The sequence below is a fragment of the Schistocerca piceifrons genome, chromosome 2 (assembly GCF_021461385.2).
Source record: "Schistocerca piceifrons isolate TAMUIC-IGC-003096 chromosome 2, iqSchPice1.1, whole genome shotgun sequence".
Taxonomy (NCBI): domain Eukaryota; kingdom Metazoa; phylum Arthropoda; class Insecta; order Orthoptera; family Acrididae; genus Schistocerca; species Schistocerca piceifrons.
In genome coordinates this window covers 743365629-743385789 of record NC_060139.1, presented here as the reverse complement: position 1 = coordinate 743385789, position 20161 = coordinate 743365629, and the positions used below count along the sequence as shown (strand labels likewise).

The 20161-nt window shown below is 40.7% G+C and overlaps 1 protein-coding gene and 1 pseudogene across 2 annotated transcripts in view; one reads left to right on the top strand and one right to left on the bottom strand.

The window, feature by feature from the left end:
• The window catches only part of LOC124777839, a 151692-nt gene that overhangs the window by 56667 nt on the left and 74864 nt on the right, over positions 1–20161 (bottom strand). The gene's annotated exons all lie outside the window — the stretch shown is intronic.
• Positions 5550–5667, top strand: LOC124778649 (annotated as a pseudogene).

Sequence of the window (20161 nt, the reverse complement as noted above, 5' to 3'; positions counted from 1 at the left end):
TGTGGAAACACAGTGTTCGGCTATGGCTGACTTATTGGGCTGCAAAAGGCGAATGCTCCGATCAAGCTCCACACTCCTTCCATGAAATGTGCTGATGGGTTGATCAGTGTAGGTTTTGTCACCTTCACGTCGTAGCCTGCTGATTCCACCCTTTTGCACACCTAGTTCATCCTGCATTTTTTTTATTATTTTCATCGTGGCAGCGACAACAGCAAACGTTACGAAATTGTCTCGAATGAAAAACTGCCCACTGTTGCACTAAATTATGTTTATTTTAAATCTTGACCATGGTTTCTGCTATAATAATATAGCCCTCTTCAGAAGTCCAAAAAATGATCAAAATAACATCTCATTAATCTCTCTAATGTTATTCCCTAGTTCCATAGTGAACATTTGTTCATGCATCGAATTGAAACGAGTATGTAGCTGCTCCAGCTCCTTACAGGACCCATCTACCACAAACAACAAATGCTCAACATATCGTACATAGAATCTAATGTTGTCTTTAACGTCCATAGCGCCATTGAAAAAACTGATTTCCTTTGAATTGATAAAAATGTCGGCCATAAGCCCAGCAAGCGGGCAGCCCATGGCCAGGCCATACGGTTGTTCATAAATCTTCCCATCAGATTCAAAATAATTGTACTTGAGCGTTATACGTAGGAGCGTCATCATTTCAGCGGTTTCCTGCACTGTTTTTGATACCGTAGATTTCGTTCTGTGATGTCAACTGGGACATTTGAATATACAGTAAGTTAACCATGTCGAAGGACACTTATTTAGTCATAGATGAGCATGAGATAGTTCTAAGCCCCTCTACTGACTCCCAAGAATTTTTTATCGAGTAAACACGTTCGAACACATACACTTCCTTTAACTTATTTTGCAGAAAACTACCTAATTTATGATGAGCACTATGGGAACTGTCGACGATCGGATGGATCGGATGGTCCTTTTTGTGAACCTTAATTGGCTACGTAACTTAGGCGGCTTCGGATTCATGTTAATTAATATCTTCTTTTTGTATTCGCCTATAAGGCATTTCGTGTTACTAAGAGCATCCCTTATACTTTTTTGCAAACTATTCGTGTGGTATAATATGAAGTTGAAGCAACACGAGGCCATTATCACCAAGGCTGACAAGGGAAACACGGTTATTGTAACGTATGTTAACAAGTATATTGACAAGACCATGCAATTTTTTTAATGCGAATAACATTTTACAGCTTAGTCAGCCCTTCCGACAATCATCTCTTTTTCCATTTCATCGCATTTTTCATGCAGCCATTTCGTCTTAGTTTCCCTGCACTTCCTATTTATTTCGTTTCTTAGCGACTTTTATTTCTGTATTCCTGAATTTGCCTGAACATTTTAGTACTTCTTCTTTCATCGATCAAATGAAGTATTGCTTCTGTTACTGGCTTCATTGCAGTTATATTCTTTGTACCTATGTTTTTTTTTCAAACTTCTGTGGTTGCCCTTTTTTGAGATGTCCATTCCTCTTCAACTGTGCTGTTTACTGAGCTATTCCTTATTGCTGTACCTATAGCCTTAGAGAACTTCAACCGTATCTCGTCATTCCTTAGTACTTCTGTATCCCACTTCTTTGCATATTGATTCTCCCTGATTAATCTCTTAAACTTCAGCCTACTCTTCATCACTACCAACCTGTAATCTGAGTCTATACCTGCTTCTGGGTACGCCTTACAACCAAGTATCTGATTACGGAATCTCTGTCTGAGCATGATGTAATCTAACTGAAAGCTTCCCGTATCACCTGGCTGTTTTCAAGTATACCTCCTCCTCTTATGATTCTTGAACAGAATATTCGCTATTACTAGCTGAAATGTATTACAGAACTCAATTAATTTTTCTCCTCTCTCGTTCCTTATGCCAAGCTCGTACTCTCTTGTAACCGTTTCTTCTACTCCTTGCCCTACAACTGCATTCCAGTCCCCCACGACCATTAGATTTTCATCTCCCGGTACGTACCATATTGCTCTTCCAATATCCTCATATACTTTCTATATCTCCTCATATTCAGCTTGCGACGTTGGCATGTATATGTGAACTATCGTTGTGGGTGTTGGCTTGCTGTTGATTCTGATAAGAACAAGTCTGTCAGTGAACTGTTCACAGTAACACATTCTCTGCCCTATCTATCTGTTCATAATGAATCTTACTCCCGTTTCTGCTGCTGTTAACATTACCATATACTCATCTGACCAGAAGTCCTCGTCTTCTTTCCATTTCACTTCGCTGACCCCTAATATATATAGATTGAGCTTTTCCATTTCCCTTTTCAGATTTTCTAGCTTCCCTACCACGTTCAAGCTTCTGACATTCGACGCACCGGCTCATTGACTGTTATCATTTCGTAGGTTATTCAATCTTTTTCTCATGGTCACCTCCCCCTTGGCAGATCCTCCTGGAGATCTAAACGGGTGACTATTCCGGAATCTTCTGCCAATGGAGAGATCGTCACGACACTTTTCAATTACAAACCACAAGTCCTGCGGATACACGTTATGTGTCTTTTAGTGCAGTGGTTTCCACTGCCTTCAGCATCCTCATGATACTGATCATTGCTGATTCCTCCACATTTAGGGGCTGTTTCCAACCTCAAAAGGGAGTGCCCTGAACCTCTGTCTGCTCCTCCGCCCTCTTTGACAAGGCCTTGGCAGAATAAAGTTAATTTCTTATCCCGGAAGTCTTCGGCCGCCAATGCTGATTATTAATCAAAATTTAAGCGATGGTGGTTTTCGAAACCGAGAACGAGGAAATGACGCTACTCCTAGACCACGGGTGACATGATCAACTTCTATTGAGCCAAAATAGATTAGGTCTTTGTAGGTGACCGGGAAAAAACTTTAACATAAAGTTTCTTTAGGAATGTGATAATTTAGATGAAATGTTGCCCACATATTCTAGGAACACCCTGAACTTGAACAGACCCTTCTCTTCTTTATCTTGAGCGTGGTCGTGTTTACTCCTTGTTAGAGCTGTTGAAATCGGGTATGAAGGATATCACCTCTCTTTAAACACAGTCTATAGGGGTTTTAGCTCCTTTTAAAGGTTGTCTCTATCAGACATAACTTGGACCCAGTGCACCAGTGTTCGACAAACGCCCATAGTTTGTGAATGGTGTTGCCAAATACATGCCTGCACTTATAGGTCCGTGAGTGTGGGACCATAAGTAAACATAATGTCCTAATCACATATCCACTTTCCAGCTGACTAAGCCGTTTAGAAACTGAAGCCAGCCGCCGTTCACCACTACGATTGTAAACTGGTTATTCTCGTTGGATTGAATTTAGATGTAAAAATTGTGAGAGCTGTTTTTCTTCAAGGGTCACACTACAAATATATCTGTCGAAAGACTAAGTTCCACTCGGTGCCCTCTCCTCAAAGTCTCCCTTAAAAAAGTTTGATACTAGATGTCAGAGGGGACTACACATGGCAACGCTTCCAATTCGTTCAAAATATTCGCTATTAAATTAAAAGAAAGTTGATTATAGTGCTTGATGGAACAGAGCTGTTACATGGGGTTTGAAATTATGGCTGGCGAGTAACACCGAATCCATGTGAGGGGCCCCTGTGAAGAGTGTAATAAGATCATGTTGTTGTTGTTGTGGTCTTCAGTCCTGAGACTGGTTTGATGCAGTTCTCCATTCTACTCTATCCTGTGCAAGTTTCTTCATCTCCCAGTACCCACCGCAACCTACATCCTTCTGAATCTGCTTAGTGTATTCATCTCTTGGTCTCCCTCTACGGTTTTTACCATCCACGCTGCTCTCCAATACTAAATTGGTGATCCCTTGATGCCTCAGAACATGTCCTACCAACCGATCCCTTCTTCCAGTCAAGTTGTGCCACAAACTCTTCTTCTCCTCAATTCTATTCAATACCTCCTCATTAGTTATGTGATCAACCCATCTAATCTTCAGCATTCTTCTGTAGCACCACATTTCGAAAGCTTCTATTCTCTTCTTGTCCAAACTATTTATCGTCCATGTTTCACTTCCATACATGGCTACACTCCATACAAATACTTTCAGAAACGACTTCCTGACACTTAAATCTATACTTGATGTTAACAAATTTCTCTTCTTCAGAAGCGCTTTCCTTGACATTGCCAGTCTACATTTTATATCCTCTCTACTTCTTCGAGCATCATCAGTTATTTTGCTCCCCAAATAGCAAAACTCCTTTACTACTTTAAGTGTCTCATTTCCTAATCTAATTCGCTCAGCATCACCCGACTACATTCCATTATCCTCATTTTGCTTTTGTTGACGTTCATCTTATACCCTTTCAAGACACAGTCCATTCCGTTCAACTGCTCTTCCAAGTCCTTTGCTGTCTCTGACAGAATTACAATGTCATCAGCAAACCTCAAAGTTTTTATTTCTTGTCCATGGATTTTAATACCTACTCCGAATTTTTCTTTTGTTTCCTTTACTGCTTGCTCAATATACAGATTGAATAACATCGGGGACAAGCTACAACCCTGTCTCACTCCCTTCCCAACCGCTGCTTCCCTTTCATGCCACTCGACTCTTATAACTGCCATCTGGTTTCTGTACAAATTGTAAATAGCCTTTCGCTCCCTGTATTTGACCCCTGCCACCCTCAGAATTTGAAAGAGAGTATTCCAACTTATCAATAATTCTGGTTCACTGAGTCATAGAGACCAGTCGTAATGGAAAGTCAGCAGTACTGCGAATATGGTGAGAACATTTATCCACTAAAGATCTCAGCAATGAAGCTAGATGTTTAGCTAAGTCATAAGTCACTATTCTGATATTACTCACAGTTGATTATTGTTGTTAACCTAACTTGTGGATTTTCAGAAGACCAAATAACCTATGCGAATCAGAGCTGAGAGATCTTAATATTTTCTTGTAAGCATTTAACTAATTTTAAGTATGGTAACTACCCTAATAAAGTTCACTGAACAGTTTGTACCACTTTGTACTAAAACAATAAAGTTCTGTTTTACGTTCAGCCGGCGGAGAATCTGAGCTACGTCGGTGAGCGGTTGTGGAGGCAGGTCAGCACCGGTGAACAGCAATTGGTGCCGGCGCGTCAGCGTTCCCGCGATGTATATGACCGCTCCACACTCCCCGCACCGGATCTTCTTAATCTAAGTGTTCTAGGCTTATTTTTTCTAAGAGAAACACACTGGAATCTTCTTCTCTATTTCTCAATCCAAATTTTTGCTCCTTGTTCCGTTGTCTCGTAGTAGATTCTTTGTCGTATTTGGTTTAGTTGCTATGGCAACACGCAACAGCTTATTTTCTCCTTTTTTGGTCTTAAAATTCCTGTTTTTTCAGTCCTTTCTCACTGTTCGCCACGTTCTAACGGCTTTGGACGTCACTTTAAGTGTGAAGTAGATACACAAACTTCCACTTCTTTTACGAGATGACTTACTCGACATGCTCGGCCGACCTTCTTTGCTGGCTAGCCTGCTGCTGCAAACTCTCTTTCTCTTCTTCTCCGAACTATGCTGCTAGGTACAGGAATTTCTTATGACTCTTTCTACTTATGGCAACGGTCTTGCTGCAGTGGATGCACCGGTTCCCGTGAGATCACCGAAGTTAAGCGCTGTCGGGCGTGGCCGGCACTTGGATGGGTGACCATCCGGGCAGCCATGCGCTGTTGCCATTTTTCGGGGTGCACTCAGCCTCGTGATGCCAATTGAGGAGCTACTTGACCGAATAGTAGCGGCTTCGGGCAAAGAAAACCATCATAACGACCGGGAGAGCGGTGTGCTGACCACACGCCCCTCCTATCCGCATCCTCAGCTGAGGATGACACGGCGGTTGGATGGTCTCGGTGAGCCACTTGTGGCCTGAAGACGGAGTGCTTTCCACATATGAAAATAAGTAAGCATACTAATTTTCATTTGCTTCAATTATCGACGTATATTTTAACTTCAGACATGTTACAGATCCCACTCTTCACATAAATACATACTGTTTAGTCAGTCTCTCGTGTATCCATACGTCAGAAACAAACTAATTTACATATACGAGAAAGTTGGCTTAAACACCATGTCCTTTCTCAACATAAATCAGTACACCTCTTCCCTTTAATAAGGCTGGGTGGTTCTAGACTTTACGCAGAAATTCTCGAAACACTACATACACTGTTTTTATTCTGCAGATTTTTTTTTATTTCCAACTAGTTTGTAATGTTAAAAATCATGTTTTTTTTTCACAACATAAATGAAAAGTACTCTGTTTAAGTTTCTCGGCCAAATTTAGCATTACTACCATTTAACCTGTAATATTCTGTAGTTTAATTACTTCATTTAACATTGTCCTTTGCGTAAAATGTATTCCTTAACGCTAAGAAATAAGTTTAGGACACAACACTCTATGCATGTGGATTGTATCTTTGCTTATAATGTCTGCTTACCTAAGAACTACTGTCCATTTCATACGCCATTCAGTTTTTTTTCCCTAAAGATGGCCCAATAAACCAAAAATTAGATTGTTTGTTCGTGTAGCAAGAATTTTAACAAGGTAAATGTTTGTAAGATGGCTGGTTGAGGAATGTAGTACAGCAGGAGCAAGCTGAATAAAAACGTAAGTTTTACTAGCTCCTGCCATTCCATTTTCAGACATGTAAAACGTAAAATCAAAGTTCATTATTCTGTCATGTTTGACATGTTATAAAGTGATATTTGTCAGCAGTTTGTCTAAAAATATAAGATATTAAATTACATCTATTTGAAGTATGTAAAGATTGTAAAATATATACTCATTAGAATGGTGTCCTAGTTCCATGATGCTCACTTGACTGCAGAGGTTGGTCATGTCACAGATGTTATAAATAGCGAAGCAGAGCATGGCTCATGATCTTTAAATGTTTATGTCTAGCTGGGTAAGGTTCTTGATAAGGTTTAGGCAGCCAGTGAGCCGCATGTGTTTAAGTGGCAGTTGCAGGAAGAATTATTTCGATTTATTGCTATTTGGGAAATTTTCAGATAAACAGTTCAAAATCCAGAAAGTATTTGGACAGTAATTCCTTGTATAGCTATTAGTGATTGAATTTTGCCATGATGAATTGCTTATTAAATATAATCTTGAGTGAACCTAATAAACTATGTCAATTTTATTCAGTTTGAGGGATTTGGATGCACTGGACAGCGCCTTTGGCTTACATTCGTTATTGTCTACAAACGCTCTGCTTTGTCTGGTAAGTTATTTAATTGACATCTTATTGATTACTGTGTTTCAATATCAGCGTATATAAGGCCAACATTAAGTAATTTGTGGCTTCTCTCAACAAAGTTAAAGAAAATTTAATTTTGTGGTTAGGCTGTAACATTATCCTGGGAATTTATCCATTTTTAACTCGTTTATTTGTTTACTTATGTGTTTACAAAATTTTCACTGATTGTTTGCTAAGTTTGCCATATGAATAAGCGATGCTCCTGTAAGGGCTTAAATTGCAGATGACCCATATACCCTCTTGTGCTTAGGCAGCAAGAACTTGGTCTCAACTGACGACTGATTTCACAACATTCGTCAGTTAACAAAGCCCACCTAGTGAAGTTGTAATCGTTTAGCCTTGTCAAGGATTAAGCAGTTGTAATTTTGAAGTTACAGTTGAATTGTCTTGTCTGGAATTGTTTCCTAGATTTACTTCAGAATCGGGAGGTAGCGTTGCTCACGTCCGTAGGTTTAACCTTAAAATACCCTACACGTGCCTCCTGGGTGGTGCTAATTGAGCAGCCAGACTATCCATAGGATCTCCTGGCAATGACATATCAACTAAATAGCAGAAACAGTTCTTTTAAGAGCTCATTAACAAGAAACATTGGACCAACTATCAGACTCCTTCAACTGAATATCGAAAGCATTAGCAGGGCAAAGTGTGACTATCTGTCAAAATTTTTGCTGGACAATAATATCGATGTCGTCGCCATTCAAGAAACTCGTGTTTCCAGCGAAGAAATATTCCGAAGCCGAGGTCGAATTCCTGGATATTCTGCACTTGGTGTAACTTACCACGAGGTGTATGGAATTGCTACGTATGTCCGTAACAACATAAACGAAGCTTCGCTGATTTCTGTAAGTGTGGAGGCAGATATACATACAGTTGTCATACAATTGCACGGCATTACTATTACAAATGTTTACAAACCACCCAAAACAACATGGCCTGATTTTGTCCTACACACAGCAGAACATCCTGCAATTTACATAGGAGACTTCAATAGTCACCATGAACTTTGGAAGTACTCTCAAAATGATGAAAATGGGAGCATGCTTGCAGAATGGATCGAAGAGAATAATCTTCATCTAGTGTTTGATGCCAAAGATCAAGGCACTTTCAGGTCAGCTGCTTGGGACAAGGATTCAAATCCTGACTTATGCTTTGTTAGCTGCAACGAAACTGGCTTTCCCATCAACACCACAAGGAAAGTGATAGATGCCTTTCCTCACAGCCAACACAGACCTGTAATAATACAAATTGGCTGCACTGTTCCTGTCATACGATCAACTCCGCATGCTCGATGGAATTTCCAGAAAGCCGACTGGATGAAGTTTTCAACGGAACTGGATAAGACCATTCGATGGATACCTCCATCACATAATAACTATCAACGCTTCATTGGTGCAGTAACAGCAACAGCTAAAAAGTGTATGCCAAGAGGATACCGAAAAGAATATGTTCCAGGATGGAATGAGGAAAGTGAAACACTGTACCAATACTTCCAGCAAAGTGGTGACCCAGAGATAGCTACGGAACTATTGTCCAGCTTGGACATGTCTCGGAGGCAGAAATGGACAGAAACAGTCAAAACTATGGACTTTACCCACTCGAGCAGGAAAGCATGGAGTCTTCTGAGAAAACTGGGAGGAAGTGCACCAGCATGCAGAAAAAATTCGGAAGTAACACCAGACCAAATTGCTTCCCACATCATTACCACCTCAAGAGTACCTCCTGACAAGAAACATACAAGACATATCAGACGACAGCTTCGTGACCTTAAAAAGAAGGCATCTCCCTCATCTGAGTATACCCATCCCTTCACAGTTTCAGACATTGACTCTGGACTGAAGGACCTCAAACCTCTTAAGGCACCTGGATTCGATGGTATCCACCCAGAATTCCTAATCCATATGGGAGGAAAAGCTAAGAAATGGCTGGCAGAATTCTTCACTGACATCCTGCTGACTGGTCAACTTCCATCTGAGTTTAAAAAGGTGAAGATAATATCTGTTCTGAAACCTGGCAAACCCAGCAACAGGGTAGAAAACTATCGCCCCATTTCCCTACTCAGCTGCTGCTACAAGCTTTTTGAAAGGCTAATATATAACAGAATAAGTAGCGCTATCTTAGAGAACGTTCCAGTTGATCAGGCAGGCTTCAGACCAGGGCGTAACTGCTGCGACCAAGTATTGTCTCTCACATCCTTCATAGAGTCAGGATACCAAATGAAGCAGAAAACATCAGTGGCATTTGTTGATCTAACTGCCGCCTTCGACACTGTGTGGAGGGAAGGCCTTATCTACAAATTTCTCCGCATCATACCCTGCAGAACAATGGCTCGGCTGATCAACAGCATGCTAAGTGATCGGAAGTTCCAGGTAATCACTGGAAGCAACATAAGTAAGGAGAGGAAGCTGAACAACGGATTGCCTCAAGGATCAGTTCTCTCACCCTTACTGTTCAACCTATATCTATCTGATCTACCTGACACTTCGTCCAGAAAATACTGCTATGCCGATGACCTGGCTCTAGCCGTCAAACACCAGGAAATGAAGACAACAGAAGAGATTTTAGCCAATGACCTGTCTGCATTAGACAATTACTTCAAAATCTGGAGACTCCAACCCAGTGTGAGTAAAACAGAAGTGTGTTGCTTGCATCTAAATAACCAGTTGGCGAACGTAAAACTGGAGGTAAGTTTCAGAGGCAGAATTCTTCATCACAACTGGAACCCAAAATATCTTGGTGTCATCCTGGATCGAACACTATGCTTCAAACAACACCTTCTTAACTTAGCTCAAAAGCTGAGGACTCGAAACAACATCCTCCATAAGCTATGCGGAACTACCTGGGGATCTTCAGCAACCACCCTGCGAACTTCAGCTCTGGGCTTGGTATACTCAAGTGCTGAGTATTGTGCACCTGTTTGGATGAATAGTCATCATACAAGGCTTGTTGATACCCAGCTGAATACGACAATGCGCATAATATCTGGCACAATCAGATCTACTCCAGTTTATTGGCTTCCACTGTTAACCGGTATAATGCCTCCTGATCTACGCAGATGTACTGCCCTTATGAGAGAATTCCACAAGATCTCCAGGAATTCTAACCTACCCGTGCATAGCGACCTGCCACTTTTAAATCGCAAGAGACTGAAATCACGTCATCCAACTCTGTGCGATGTTGCTGACATGGTTGCTAAGAATTTCAAACCTCTTGAAGAATGGAAAGGTTGGTGGGAAGCAATGACAGATGTGCACCTGCATAACATCTTCTCAGGTGCTAAACTTCCAAGTGGATTCGACTTACCACGCAAGACGTGGTCTACTCTCAACAGAATCCATACCAGCCATGGGCGATGCAGGGATGCTCTCTTTAAGTGGAACAAGCTGCCTGATCCAGCTTGTGACTGCGGGGCTCCATACGAGACTGTTCACCACATTGTCAGTGAATGCAGGATTCGAGCCTATCACGGCGCCAAAGAGGACTTCCTGCTAGCAACTCCAGATGCAGTGCGCTGGATTGAAGGACTGGATATTCAGTTGTAAAGACATACTTAAGTTTCTTGTGTGTCAATATGTACATATGTATATGTAATATCATGATATGTCTGTATTAGCCATACGCTAAATAAATAACTTCAGAATCACATGTCCTAACAAATGTTTCGAGATTTTCAACAATCGACAGTTAGTGAGGGGACTCTAGGATTTACACAGTCCAGTTGTAGTAGGCCTGTAGTAGCTGTGCAATCATTTTGTATGGGAGTACATTTGGTGTAGCAGTAGGCAGTAGCAACAGGAACACTGCAGTGTTTCTGTGTTGAAGCCATGCTGCCACATTTACATGCCATAATCTCTTCCTCACAAGTTTTGTGCAACTGTGTGCTCACACCACAGTATTCACAGAGCCACCAGGCCCATGATGCTGTCTGTCTACGCTGCAGCTGTTGCATAGCCACCACCATGCTTATGCCACTGCCTGCATATGCCACAGTTTTTCGCTATGCTGCCATGTCCATGCCCCACCTGTCCACAACGCAGGTATCGAAGGGCTGCCATAATCACACTATCATGTTGCTGTGCTGCAGGTTTCACTAAGCTGCTGCGTCCATGCCTGTCCAACTGCAGTTGTTGCAGGGGTACCTCATTTACGCCACTACATGTTTGTGTAGCCTCCACCTGATCCCTTCGCAGCCAGTGCACGACCACCCTGTCCACACTGACGTTTGTTCAAGCCACTACATCTTAATGACATCGTGCACGTCCATCCCACTGCCTGGCCACATCACAGCTTCACAAGACCACCATGCATGTACCAGCATCTGTTCACACCATAAAGTCTCTGCACCACTATCCTATACTGCAGCATCTTGGTTCCATCAACCTCGAGCCATAGCACCTTCACCTCTACGCTGCCAGCTTTGTGATACACTGTCTCCACCATACAGCTTCTGTTCCCCCACTTCCATGCCACATTGTCACCACGCTGCCACCTTCAAACTGTAATACACTCCTGGAAATGGAAAAAAGAACACATTGACACCGGTGTGTCAGACCCACCATACTTGCTCCGGACACTGCGAGAGGGCTGTACAAGCAATGATCACACGCACGGCACAGCGGACACACCAGGAACCGCGGTGTTGGCCGTCGAATGGCGCTAGCTGCGCAGCATTTGTGCACCGCCGCCGTCAGTGTCAGCCAGTTTGCCGTGACATACGGAGCTCCATCGCAGTCTTTAACACTGGTAGCATGCCGCGACAGCGTGGACGTGAACCGTATGTGCAGCTGACGGACTTTGAGCGAGGGAGTATAGTGGGCATGCGGGAGGCCGGGTGGACGTACCGCTGAATTGCTCAACACGTGGGGCGTGAGGTCTCCACAGTACATCGATGTTGTCGCCAGTGGTCGGCGGAAGGTGCACGTGCCCGTCGACCTGGGACCGGACCGCAGCGACGCACGGATGCACGCCAAGACCGTAGGATCCTACGCAGTGCCATAGGGGACCGCACCGCCACTTCCCAGCAAATTAGGGACACTGTTGCTCCTGGGGTATCGGCGAGGTCCATTCGCAACCGTCTCCATGAAGCTGGGCTACGGTCCCGCACACCGTTAGGCCGTCTTCCGCTCACGCCCCAACATCGTGCAGCCCGCCTCCAGTGGTGTCGCGACAGGCGTGAATGGAGGGACGAATGGAGACGTGTCGTCTTCAGCGATGAGAGTCGCTTCTGCCTTGGTGCCAATGATGGTCGTATGCGTGTTTGGCGCCGTGCAGGTGAGCGCCACAATCAGGACTGCATACGACCGAGGAACACAGGGCCAACACCCGGCATTATGGTGTGGGGAGCGATCTCCTACACTGGCCGTACACCACTGGTGATCGTTGAGGGGACACTGAATAGTGCACGATACATCCAAACCGTCATCGAACCCATCGTTCTACCATTCCTAGACCGGCAAGGGAACTTGCTGTTCCAACAGGACAATGCACGTCCGCATGTATCCCGTGCCACCCAACGCGCTCTAGAAGGTGTAAGTCAACTACCCTGGCCAGCAAGATCTCCGGATCTGTCCCCCATTGAGCATGTTTGGGAATGGATGAAGCGTCGTCTCACGCGGTCTGCACGTCCAGCACGAACGCTGGTCCAACTGAGGCGCCAGGTGGAAATGGCATGGCAAGCCGTTCCACAGGACTACATCCAGCATCTCTACGATCGTCTCCATGGGAGAATAGCAGCCTGCATTGCTGCGAAAGGTGGATATACACTGTACTAGTGCCGACATTGTGCATGCTCTGTTGCCTGTGTCTATGTGCCTGTGGTTCTGTCAGTGTGATCATGTGATGTATCTGACCCCAGGAATGCGTCAATAAGGTTTCCCCTTCCTGGGACAATGAATTCACGGTGTTCTTATTTCAATTTCCAGGAGTGTATCTCTGTACAGCTACCTTCTTGCAGCATCATCTCTGCTCTGCATGTTTCGTGTTGCAGTGTCTCTGTACCATTGTCTCTGAGCCATGTTGTCGCTGTGCCACCACCTCCAACATGCAGTATCTCCACTCTGCCACCTCTGTGCTGTGGCGCTTCTGCAACACCATCCTTGTGCTACAGCATCTCTCTCCATACCAAATCGCATCCATGATCCACCTTTAAGCCATAGTGCATCCTCACCTCAGACATCAATCCCAAGTATCACCTTCAGCATTGTATTGCTCCACAGCAGCAAGTAAAAGACTACGAAAGTAAACACTTTAACAGATGCATTTCTTTGTTTGTGTTTAGAGTCACAGGCCATTTCTGACGAACTGCAAAAGCACCAAGCGATAGTGGATCAAAGGGTACAGGTGGTGATTCAGGTACCAAAAGGATACAAAGGGAAGAGATAGATAGGTAAAATCAGTGGATAGCAGGAAGTCAGCTCTATCTTTAAGTCCATTGAGTGAGAAATCTGAAAAGATGGATTCAGAATTAGGGAGTTTAAAATATGAAATACAGAATCTGAGATATGGATTGAAGCTTGACAGTAGCATTGGAGAATTAAAACAAAGCTTTAGGTGAAGATAGGTAAAGTAAGTGGAAAAATTTGATCGGCAGCAAGACAGATTCATAGAAGCTGAGAGTAAATTGGAGATTAATGTTATACTGGTAGAAGAGGATGGTAGATGGGGGAGAGAAATGGTTTGTGGCTTAAGTGGAAATTGTGCAAATCGAACTTGTGGGGCATATTCATGCACAAGAACAAAAAAAATAAAATCTATGAAAGTCAAACAAATGTAGAATTCAAACCCATTAAGGCATAGATTTCTAAATGCCACAAAGAGATAAATAGGGACTGGAAAAAATTAAAAGACAAATAAATATTTTCAAATACACTGTTAATATAGCAACAGGACATGTAATGTTAGGATATCCTATTGGGCAAGGGTTTTGTACCTAACCATTTAGTGGACAGAATATATATCATACAAGAGATTTCCAGCTCCATGTAAAGATGATTTTGCAGCTGGCATGAGTGATATTGATAAGATTAAATTTGTAAAAAGACAGAAGTAGTTGTTCAGATGAGCACTAATCAAAATTCCGAGCAGATTGTAGATTACAAAACGTTTCAAACAATGTTCTTGAATAAGTATTGGGACTGGCAAAGTGTAAATTGTGTAAATCGATCTTGTGGGGCAGATTCATGCACAAGAAGAAAAAAATAAAATCTATGAAAGTCAAACAAATGCAGAATTCAAATCCATTAAGGCATAGATTTCTAAATGCCACAAAGAGATAAATAGGGACTGGAAAAAATTAAAAGACGAATAAATATTTTCAAATACACTGTTAATATAGCAACAGGACATGTAATGTTAGGATATCCTATTGGGCAAAGCCGGCCGGAGTGGCCGAGCGGTTAAAGGCGCTACAGTCTGGAACCGCACGACCGCTACGGTCGCAGGTTCGAATCCTGCCTCGGGCATGGATGTGTGTGATGTCCTTAGGTTAGTTAGGTTTAAGTAGTTCTAAGTTCTAGGGGACTTATGACCACAGCAGTTGAGTCCCATAGTGCTCAGAGCCATTTGAACCTATTGGGCAAAGGTTTTGTACCTAACCATTTAGTGGACAGAATATATATCATACAAGAGATTTCCAGCTCCATGTAAAGGTGATTTTGCAGCTGGCATGAGTGACATTGATAAGATTAAATTTGTAAAAAGATGGAAGTAGTTGTTCAGATGAGCACTAATCAAAATTCCGAGCAGATTGTAGATTACAAAACATTTCAAACAATGTTCTTGAATAAGTATTGGGACTGCAAAGCAGCTGAGATTGCAGAATGATATTTTGAATGGTTCTGGTTACAGAAGTAGAAAGGAAAGCATAAATGAGTTTTGTGTTAGGAAGTTGGAGAAATTAATTCATTTGCATAGACCACTGGATGGGATGACAGAAATTTCAGTTTTGAAAAAAAGACTCCCAGAATCCTTATGGTGGGAACTCATCCACAGTCCAATCGATTTTGTGGAAAATATGGATAGAGCTCTATTTTATAGACAGAATGGTAGGAATCAGGACAGAGGACATTACAACAACAATAGTTTTAATGGACCCAGTGGCCATAAATGGAAGGATGAGAGAAATGGACACAACATTCAAGATATGCAGCAATGACAAAATGGAAGTTCTGGAGAATAAGAGACAATTTTGAGCCAAGAAGAGATAATGACAGGCTTGTAGCAAAGCATGAGCGGCTGCCAGATGCTGCTTTCCAGAGCAGATGGTTCGAAAACTAATTAGTGCCTCACTTAAGGTCTGGAGGGAAGCTTGCAATTATGCAATCAGTAGGGCCAGAAAAAGATACAATAGGATGAGATATTAGTGTGACAAGGAGAGGAAAGATATGGATGTGTGACATAGATACTATTCTAAGTAGTGAAAAATTTAGGGGTATATAATAAATACAGTAAATCTCGAGGAGTTGCTATTCTTGTACTGAGAGTCTCCCCAGGTGACGGATAGGGAAATGCTCACCAGATATGTTGGGTACCAGAGAAATAAAATATTCGGCATGGACGAAAACTAGTACCAAGGGTACAATGTTTTCTTATGTCAGTGGTGGTACCCGAACAGGTTCTGTTCCATACATTAGTAGTGGCTGATTAATCTCTTCTATGGTTAACAATCATAGTTGTAACACGGAACTTGCTTCATTCAAGGTTGATAGCATCCGACAAACATGGAAAGGTCTTTTAGAGAAAAATTTCCATCATCCAATCCAGTAGGCAAGGAGAAGGCCACATTAGATTCCATGGGTAGCCAACTAGAAGACTCATTTGGAATCAGCCAACTTTCATCAAGTGCATAATGCCAAAATAAAGCATAAACACATTAATTACATTGCAACACGTAAGTTCTTTAATGAAAACTAGAAACCTCAAAAACTTCACCAATGAATTAGACAGACAAAATATCATAGTAGTGGGATTCCAAGAAATGAGAAACACAACAGAAGATCAATTTGAATCTCAATGTTATAGAATTTACAATGGAAAACCAGGACAAAGAGTTATGAAACAGAGCCCACAATTCAGAACAGGATTTATGGTAAATTTGAAAGTGATAAATTCAGTAACTGATTTTAAAGCTATTTATCCATGAATCGCAACTTTGAAAACCACAAACAAGATCTTCACTATCATCAAAGCCTATGCCCCTATCAATGAGAAAATTTTTCTAACAAGAACTATGGTAGAAGTAGAAAATTTCTGGGGTCTTTAGGATCAGGCAATGAATCAAGTCAATAACAACAACATAAAGATCTTAATAGGAGATTTTAATGCCCAAATGGGAAAGGAAAATAAGTAGAAAGATATAACAGGGAAATGGGCTCATATCTAAATGTATATATTTTAAAAGAAAACCAAGCAAACTTGTGACATGGAAACATCCTGATTGGACAAGAGGAGCGTGGCAGCTCTACCATGTCTGCTTGGAAAAATTCTGTCATAAAGATATCCGAAATGTTAAAGTACTTAGAGAAACAGAAACAGGTCGAGATCATTATTTGGTCAAAATCAAAATCAAATTAAGGAAAAAAGGACAGTCAACAATTGGAAACAAAAGAAAGTATGACCCACATAAATTAATCAGAAATGACAGATATCAGAAACCACATAAAATACAAAAGTAAATCATAATCCTATGGAATTAATACCAGTTTTGAAACAGTATGCTGCAGAATTAGCCCCAGTAAATCAATGTAAAAAAACATACATGGTGGCTACAGAATGTGACGAAATGCATGATGAAAGACATCGAGCTTGGGCAAAATTTCAAAATCACAAAACAGAAGAAAATGCAAGTAATATAAAAAATATAAGAAAAACATTCTCTCAAATTATCAGAAAAACAAAGTGCAAATATCAAAAGGCCCTACTGAGCTCCATTGAAGAAGACGTCTACAAAACCAATTCCAGAGAGTATTCCAAAGCCTTTGATAAACAATTACGTAATTAAAACCCTCCCACACTATTTCTGAGAAATAAAGATGGAAGAATTGTCCATAATAACAAGGAAACACAGAAATTATGGCAGAAGCATTCAACAAGCTCTTGAACTGTGATGAAACTGACAAGCTCTTAACAATAGACACAAGCACCCCTGTAAAAGCCAAACCAGAAAATATAAACCCACCTACAGTACAAGAAATAGAAACTGCACTTAAAGAAACGAGAAACTACAAAGCATGCGCGGAAAATCAAATGTTTGCCGAAATGTGGAATTATGCTGGTAAAACAACTCAGACATCTTTACATATTATTTTACAAAAATTTGGGTAACAGAAAAATTGCTAGAAGAATTTGCATAGCTATAATTAAACAACTTTGTAAGGAAGAAGACAAAAGTGATCCAGATAACTATAGAGGAATCTCGCTCTTGGACTGTACCTACTAGATTTTTTTCCAAGATTTTACGTAGTAGGATCAAAGAACAACTGGATAAGGAACTGAAGGAATACCAAGGAGGCTTCAGACCTTGGAGAAGATGTAGCGAACAAATAATTACTCTAAAATTAATCATGGCTTATCACCACAAACGAAACAAGCCTCTCAATTACATTTATAGATTTTGAGGAAGCATATGATTCTGTCCTTAGACCCTCACTGTTAAAAATTTTGAGACCGTTTGGACCCAAAATAAATCAAACGGATATAACTTGCCTTAACAAGTACAAATTCGAATACTAACCATTTCTTTTTAATTGTGCCCTTGGCACAAGACAATCCAAAGAACATTAAGATTAGAACACAAAAAGATGACATAAAGTTGAACTGTTTAGGATTTGCTGATGACCTCGCTATTCTCGCCAAAAACATTCAAGAAACCAAACAACAAATACAATCATTACAGGAAGTAGCCCAGAGTATTGGCCTTAAAATATCTTTTGAAAAACAAAACAGAAATAATACTAACAAAAACGCACCAGCAAACAAAATACGAATTGGAGAACATGAAACAAAAATTGTTGAAATGTTTAAATACTTGGAGAAATAATAAAACACAACCTGAATGAAAACCATCATGGCAAAGCAGAATAAACGAATTGATTAAAGCACATAATTTTATCAAGAACACAAATCACAAAAAAGCCTCTCAATACCCACAAAGCTGAAACGCCACAAAATAGTCACACAGCTGCAAATAACATATGCTAGCGAAACTATATTTAAAACAACCAACACTGTAGCAATAGGCAGATTACTCAAAATAGAAAGAAGGATACTCAGAACATGTACAAATAAAAAATACCAGAAAGATGGAGTTGGAGAATAGCTTCAAATGAAACAGTTTATAAGGAAGTAGAACCAGTGACAAGTACAGTGAAAATGAAATGGGTCTCTTTGCTAGGCCATTGGATGAGGACAACAGAAAATAGAATTAGCTTGAGAATAACTGAGAAGTTATGGAATAGCAAGAGAAACATTAGATGTATCACAGAGATCAAGGAGAACATGATCAGACCACAGATTATGATGAAGTATTTGAAAGGCAAGACAGATGCTCTCAAAGTACTTCAGGACAAACGTATCACACTACCAATAAAAATTAAGAAACAGAGAATGGGAAGGGTGATTTCAGATGAGGAGAGAAGGGCACAACATGAAAGAATGAAAAAGTATTTGGTCAACAAAAAACAGAATAACCTAGCTCATAATATTGACTACAGTGGTCCAGTAAATGGCATAAGATAAATAAAACTACAGTAAATGGAATAGAAGAAATTATCAAAGCAAATGACGTAAAACTAAATTTAATGATGTTCAGTGTAGTTTTATTTTGGTGAAATGTTATAGAAATAAGAGGACTGCGTCAGAAAACATCAAAACAGTGTGGGTTTAGTTTCAGCTAAAATTACTGATATCTCTAAAACAGATACTTTAATTTCATCAAAGGGGAAAATAGGAGTGGATAAGGACTCAAGGGACAAAAGAATAAACCATAATTAAAATAATTATATAAGAGGCTTAGGTGTAAGTAATGAGTAGAAAAGTGCCTATCCGGGGTAAAGAAGGTACTATCATTAACAATGCCTGCATCTATGATGTAGATAGTAAAATATTTGTTGATGATATGCATGTGCAAATAAATGTACATCAGAATGTGTGTTCTCATTGTGACAAATTGATTAATGAAGTAAGGTTGGGAGGCAATAAGGAGGACGCGACCAATGAGTAATATCCTGATGAAGAAATTGAAACATGTTTTCTTCAATGATTAATTTATGATTCTCTACAAGGATGTTAATTTTAATTGGGTGGGAAAAGAGGAGGTAAATTGTATTGTTGGGGATTGGATATCCCATGCTAAAATTCATAAAGCTTTGATACCAGAGCAGTTGGGTCAATTGATGTTCCGAGTGACCAAGAGATAGAATGAGTTGTGGGAGATAGTATGGTGGGAATGTGTTTAATGAATTATTTAAAGGAGACATAGAAGTTGTACATGTTGAAAGATGTAACTTATTTGTCATATTGAGTATGTTAAGTAAGAAATGAGTGAATTAGTTTGTATATTCAATGTTACAATTATAAATAAAGGTTAATTTCGGACATGAATACTGTTGAAGATAAAATGGTACTTTGAAGTATTTGGATAACTATGGAAGTATGTAGACTATTAAATTTATGTTTATATATTGTATTTGTTGCCTGACTAAGCCTTAATTGAGAGCTAAGCACAGTGGACACTTGATAATTCCTGGGAGGGGTTCATATAACCTGATCACTGGGGAGTTATAGGTCTGCTTATCTGCACAATCATTTATTTAGGATTTATGGTATATTGATAGATAGTTTGGCTTGTGATAGATGGGCTGGACTTCTGGTTGTGCCTGTGTGAGTGGAAGCACTGCAGAGTACTGATGCAACAAACTAGCTGCCT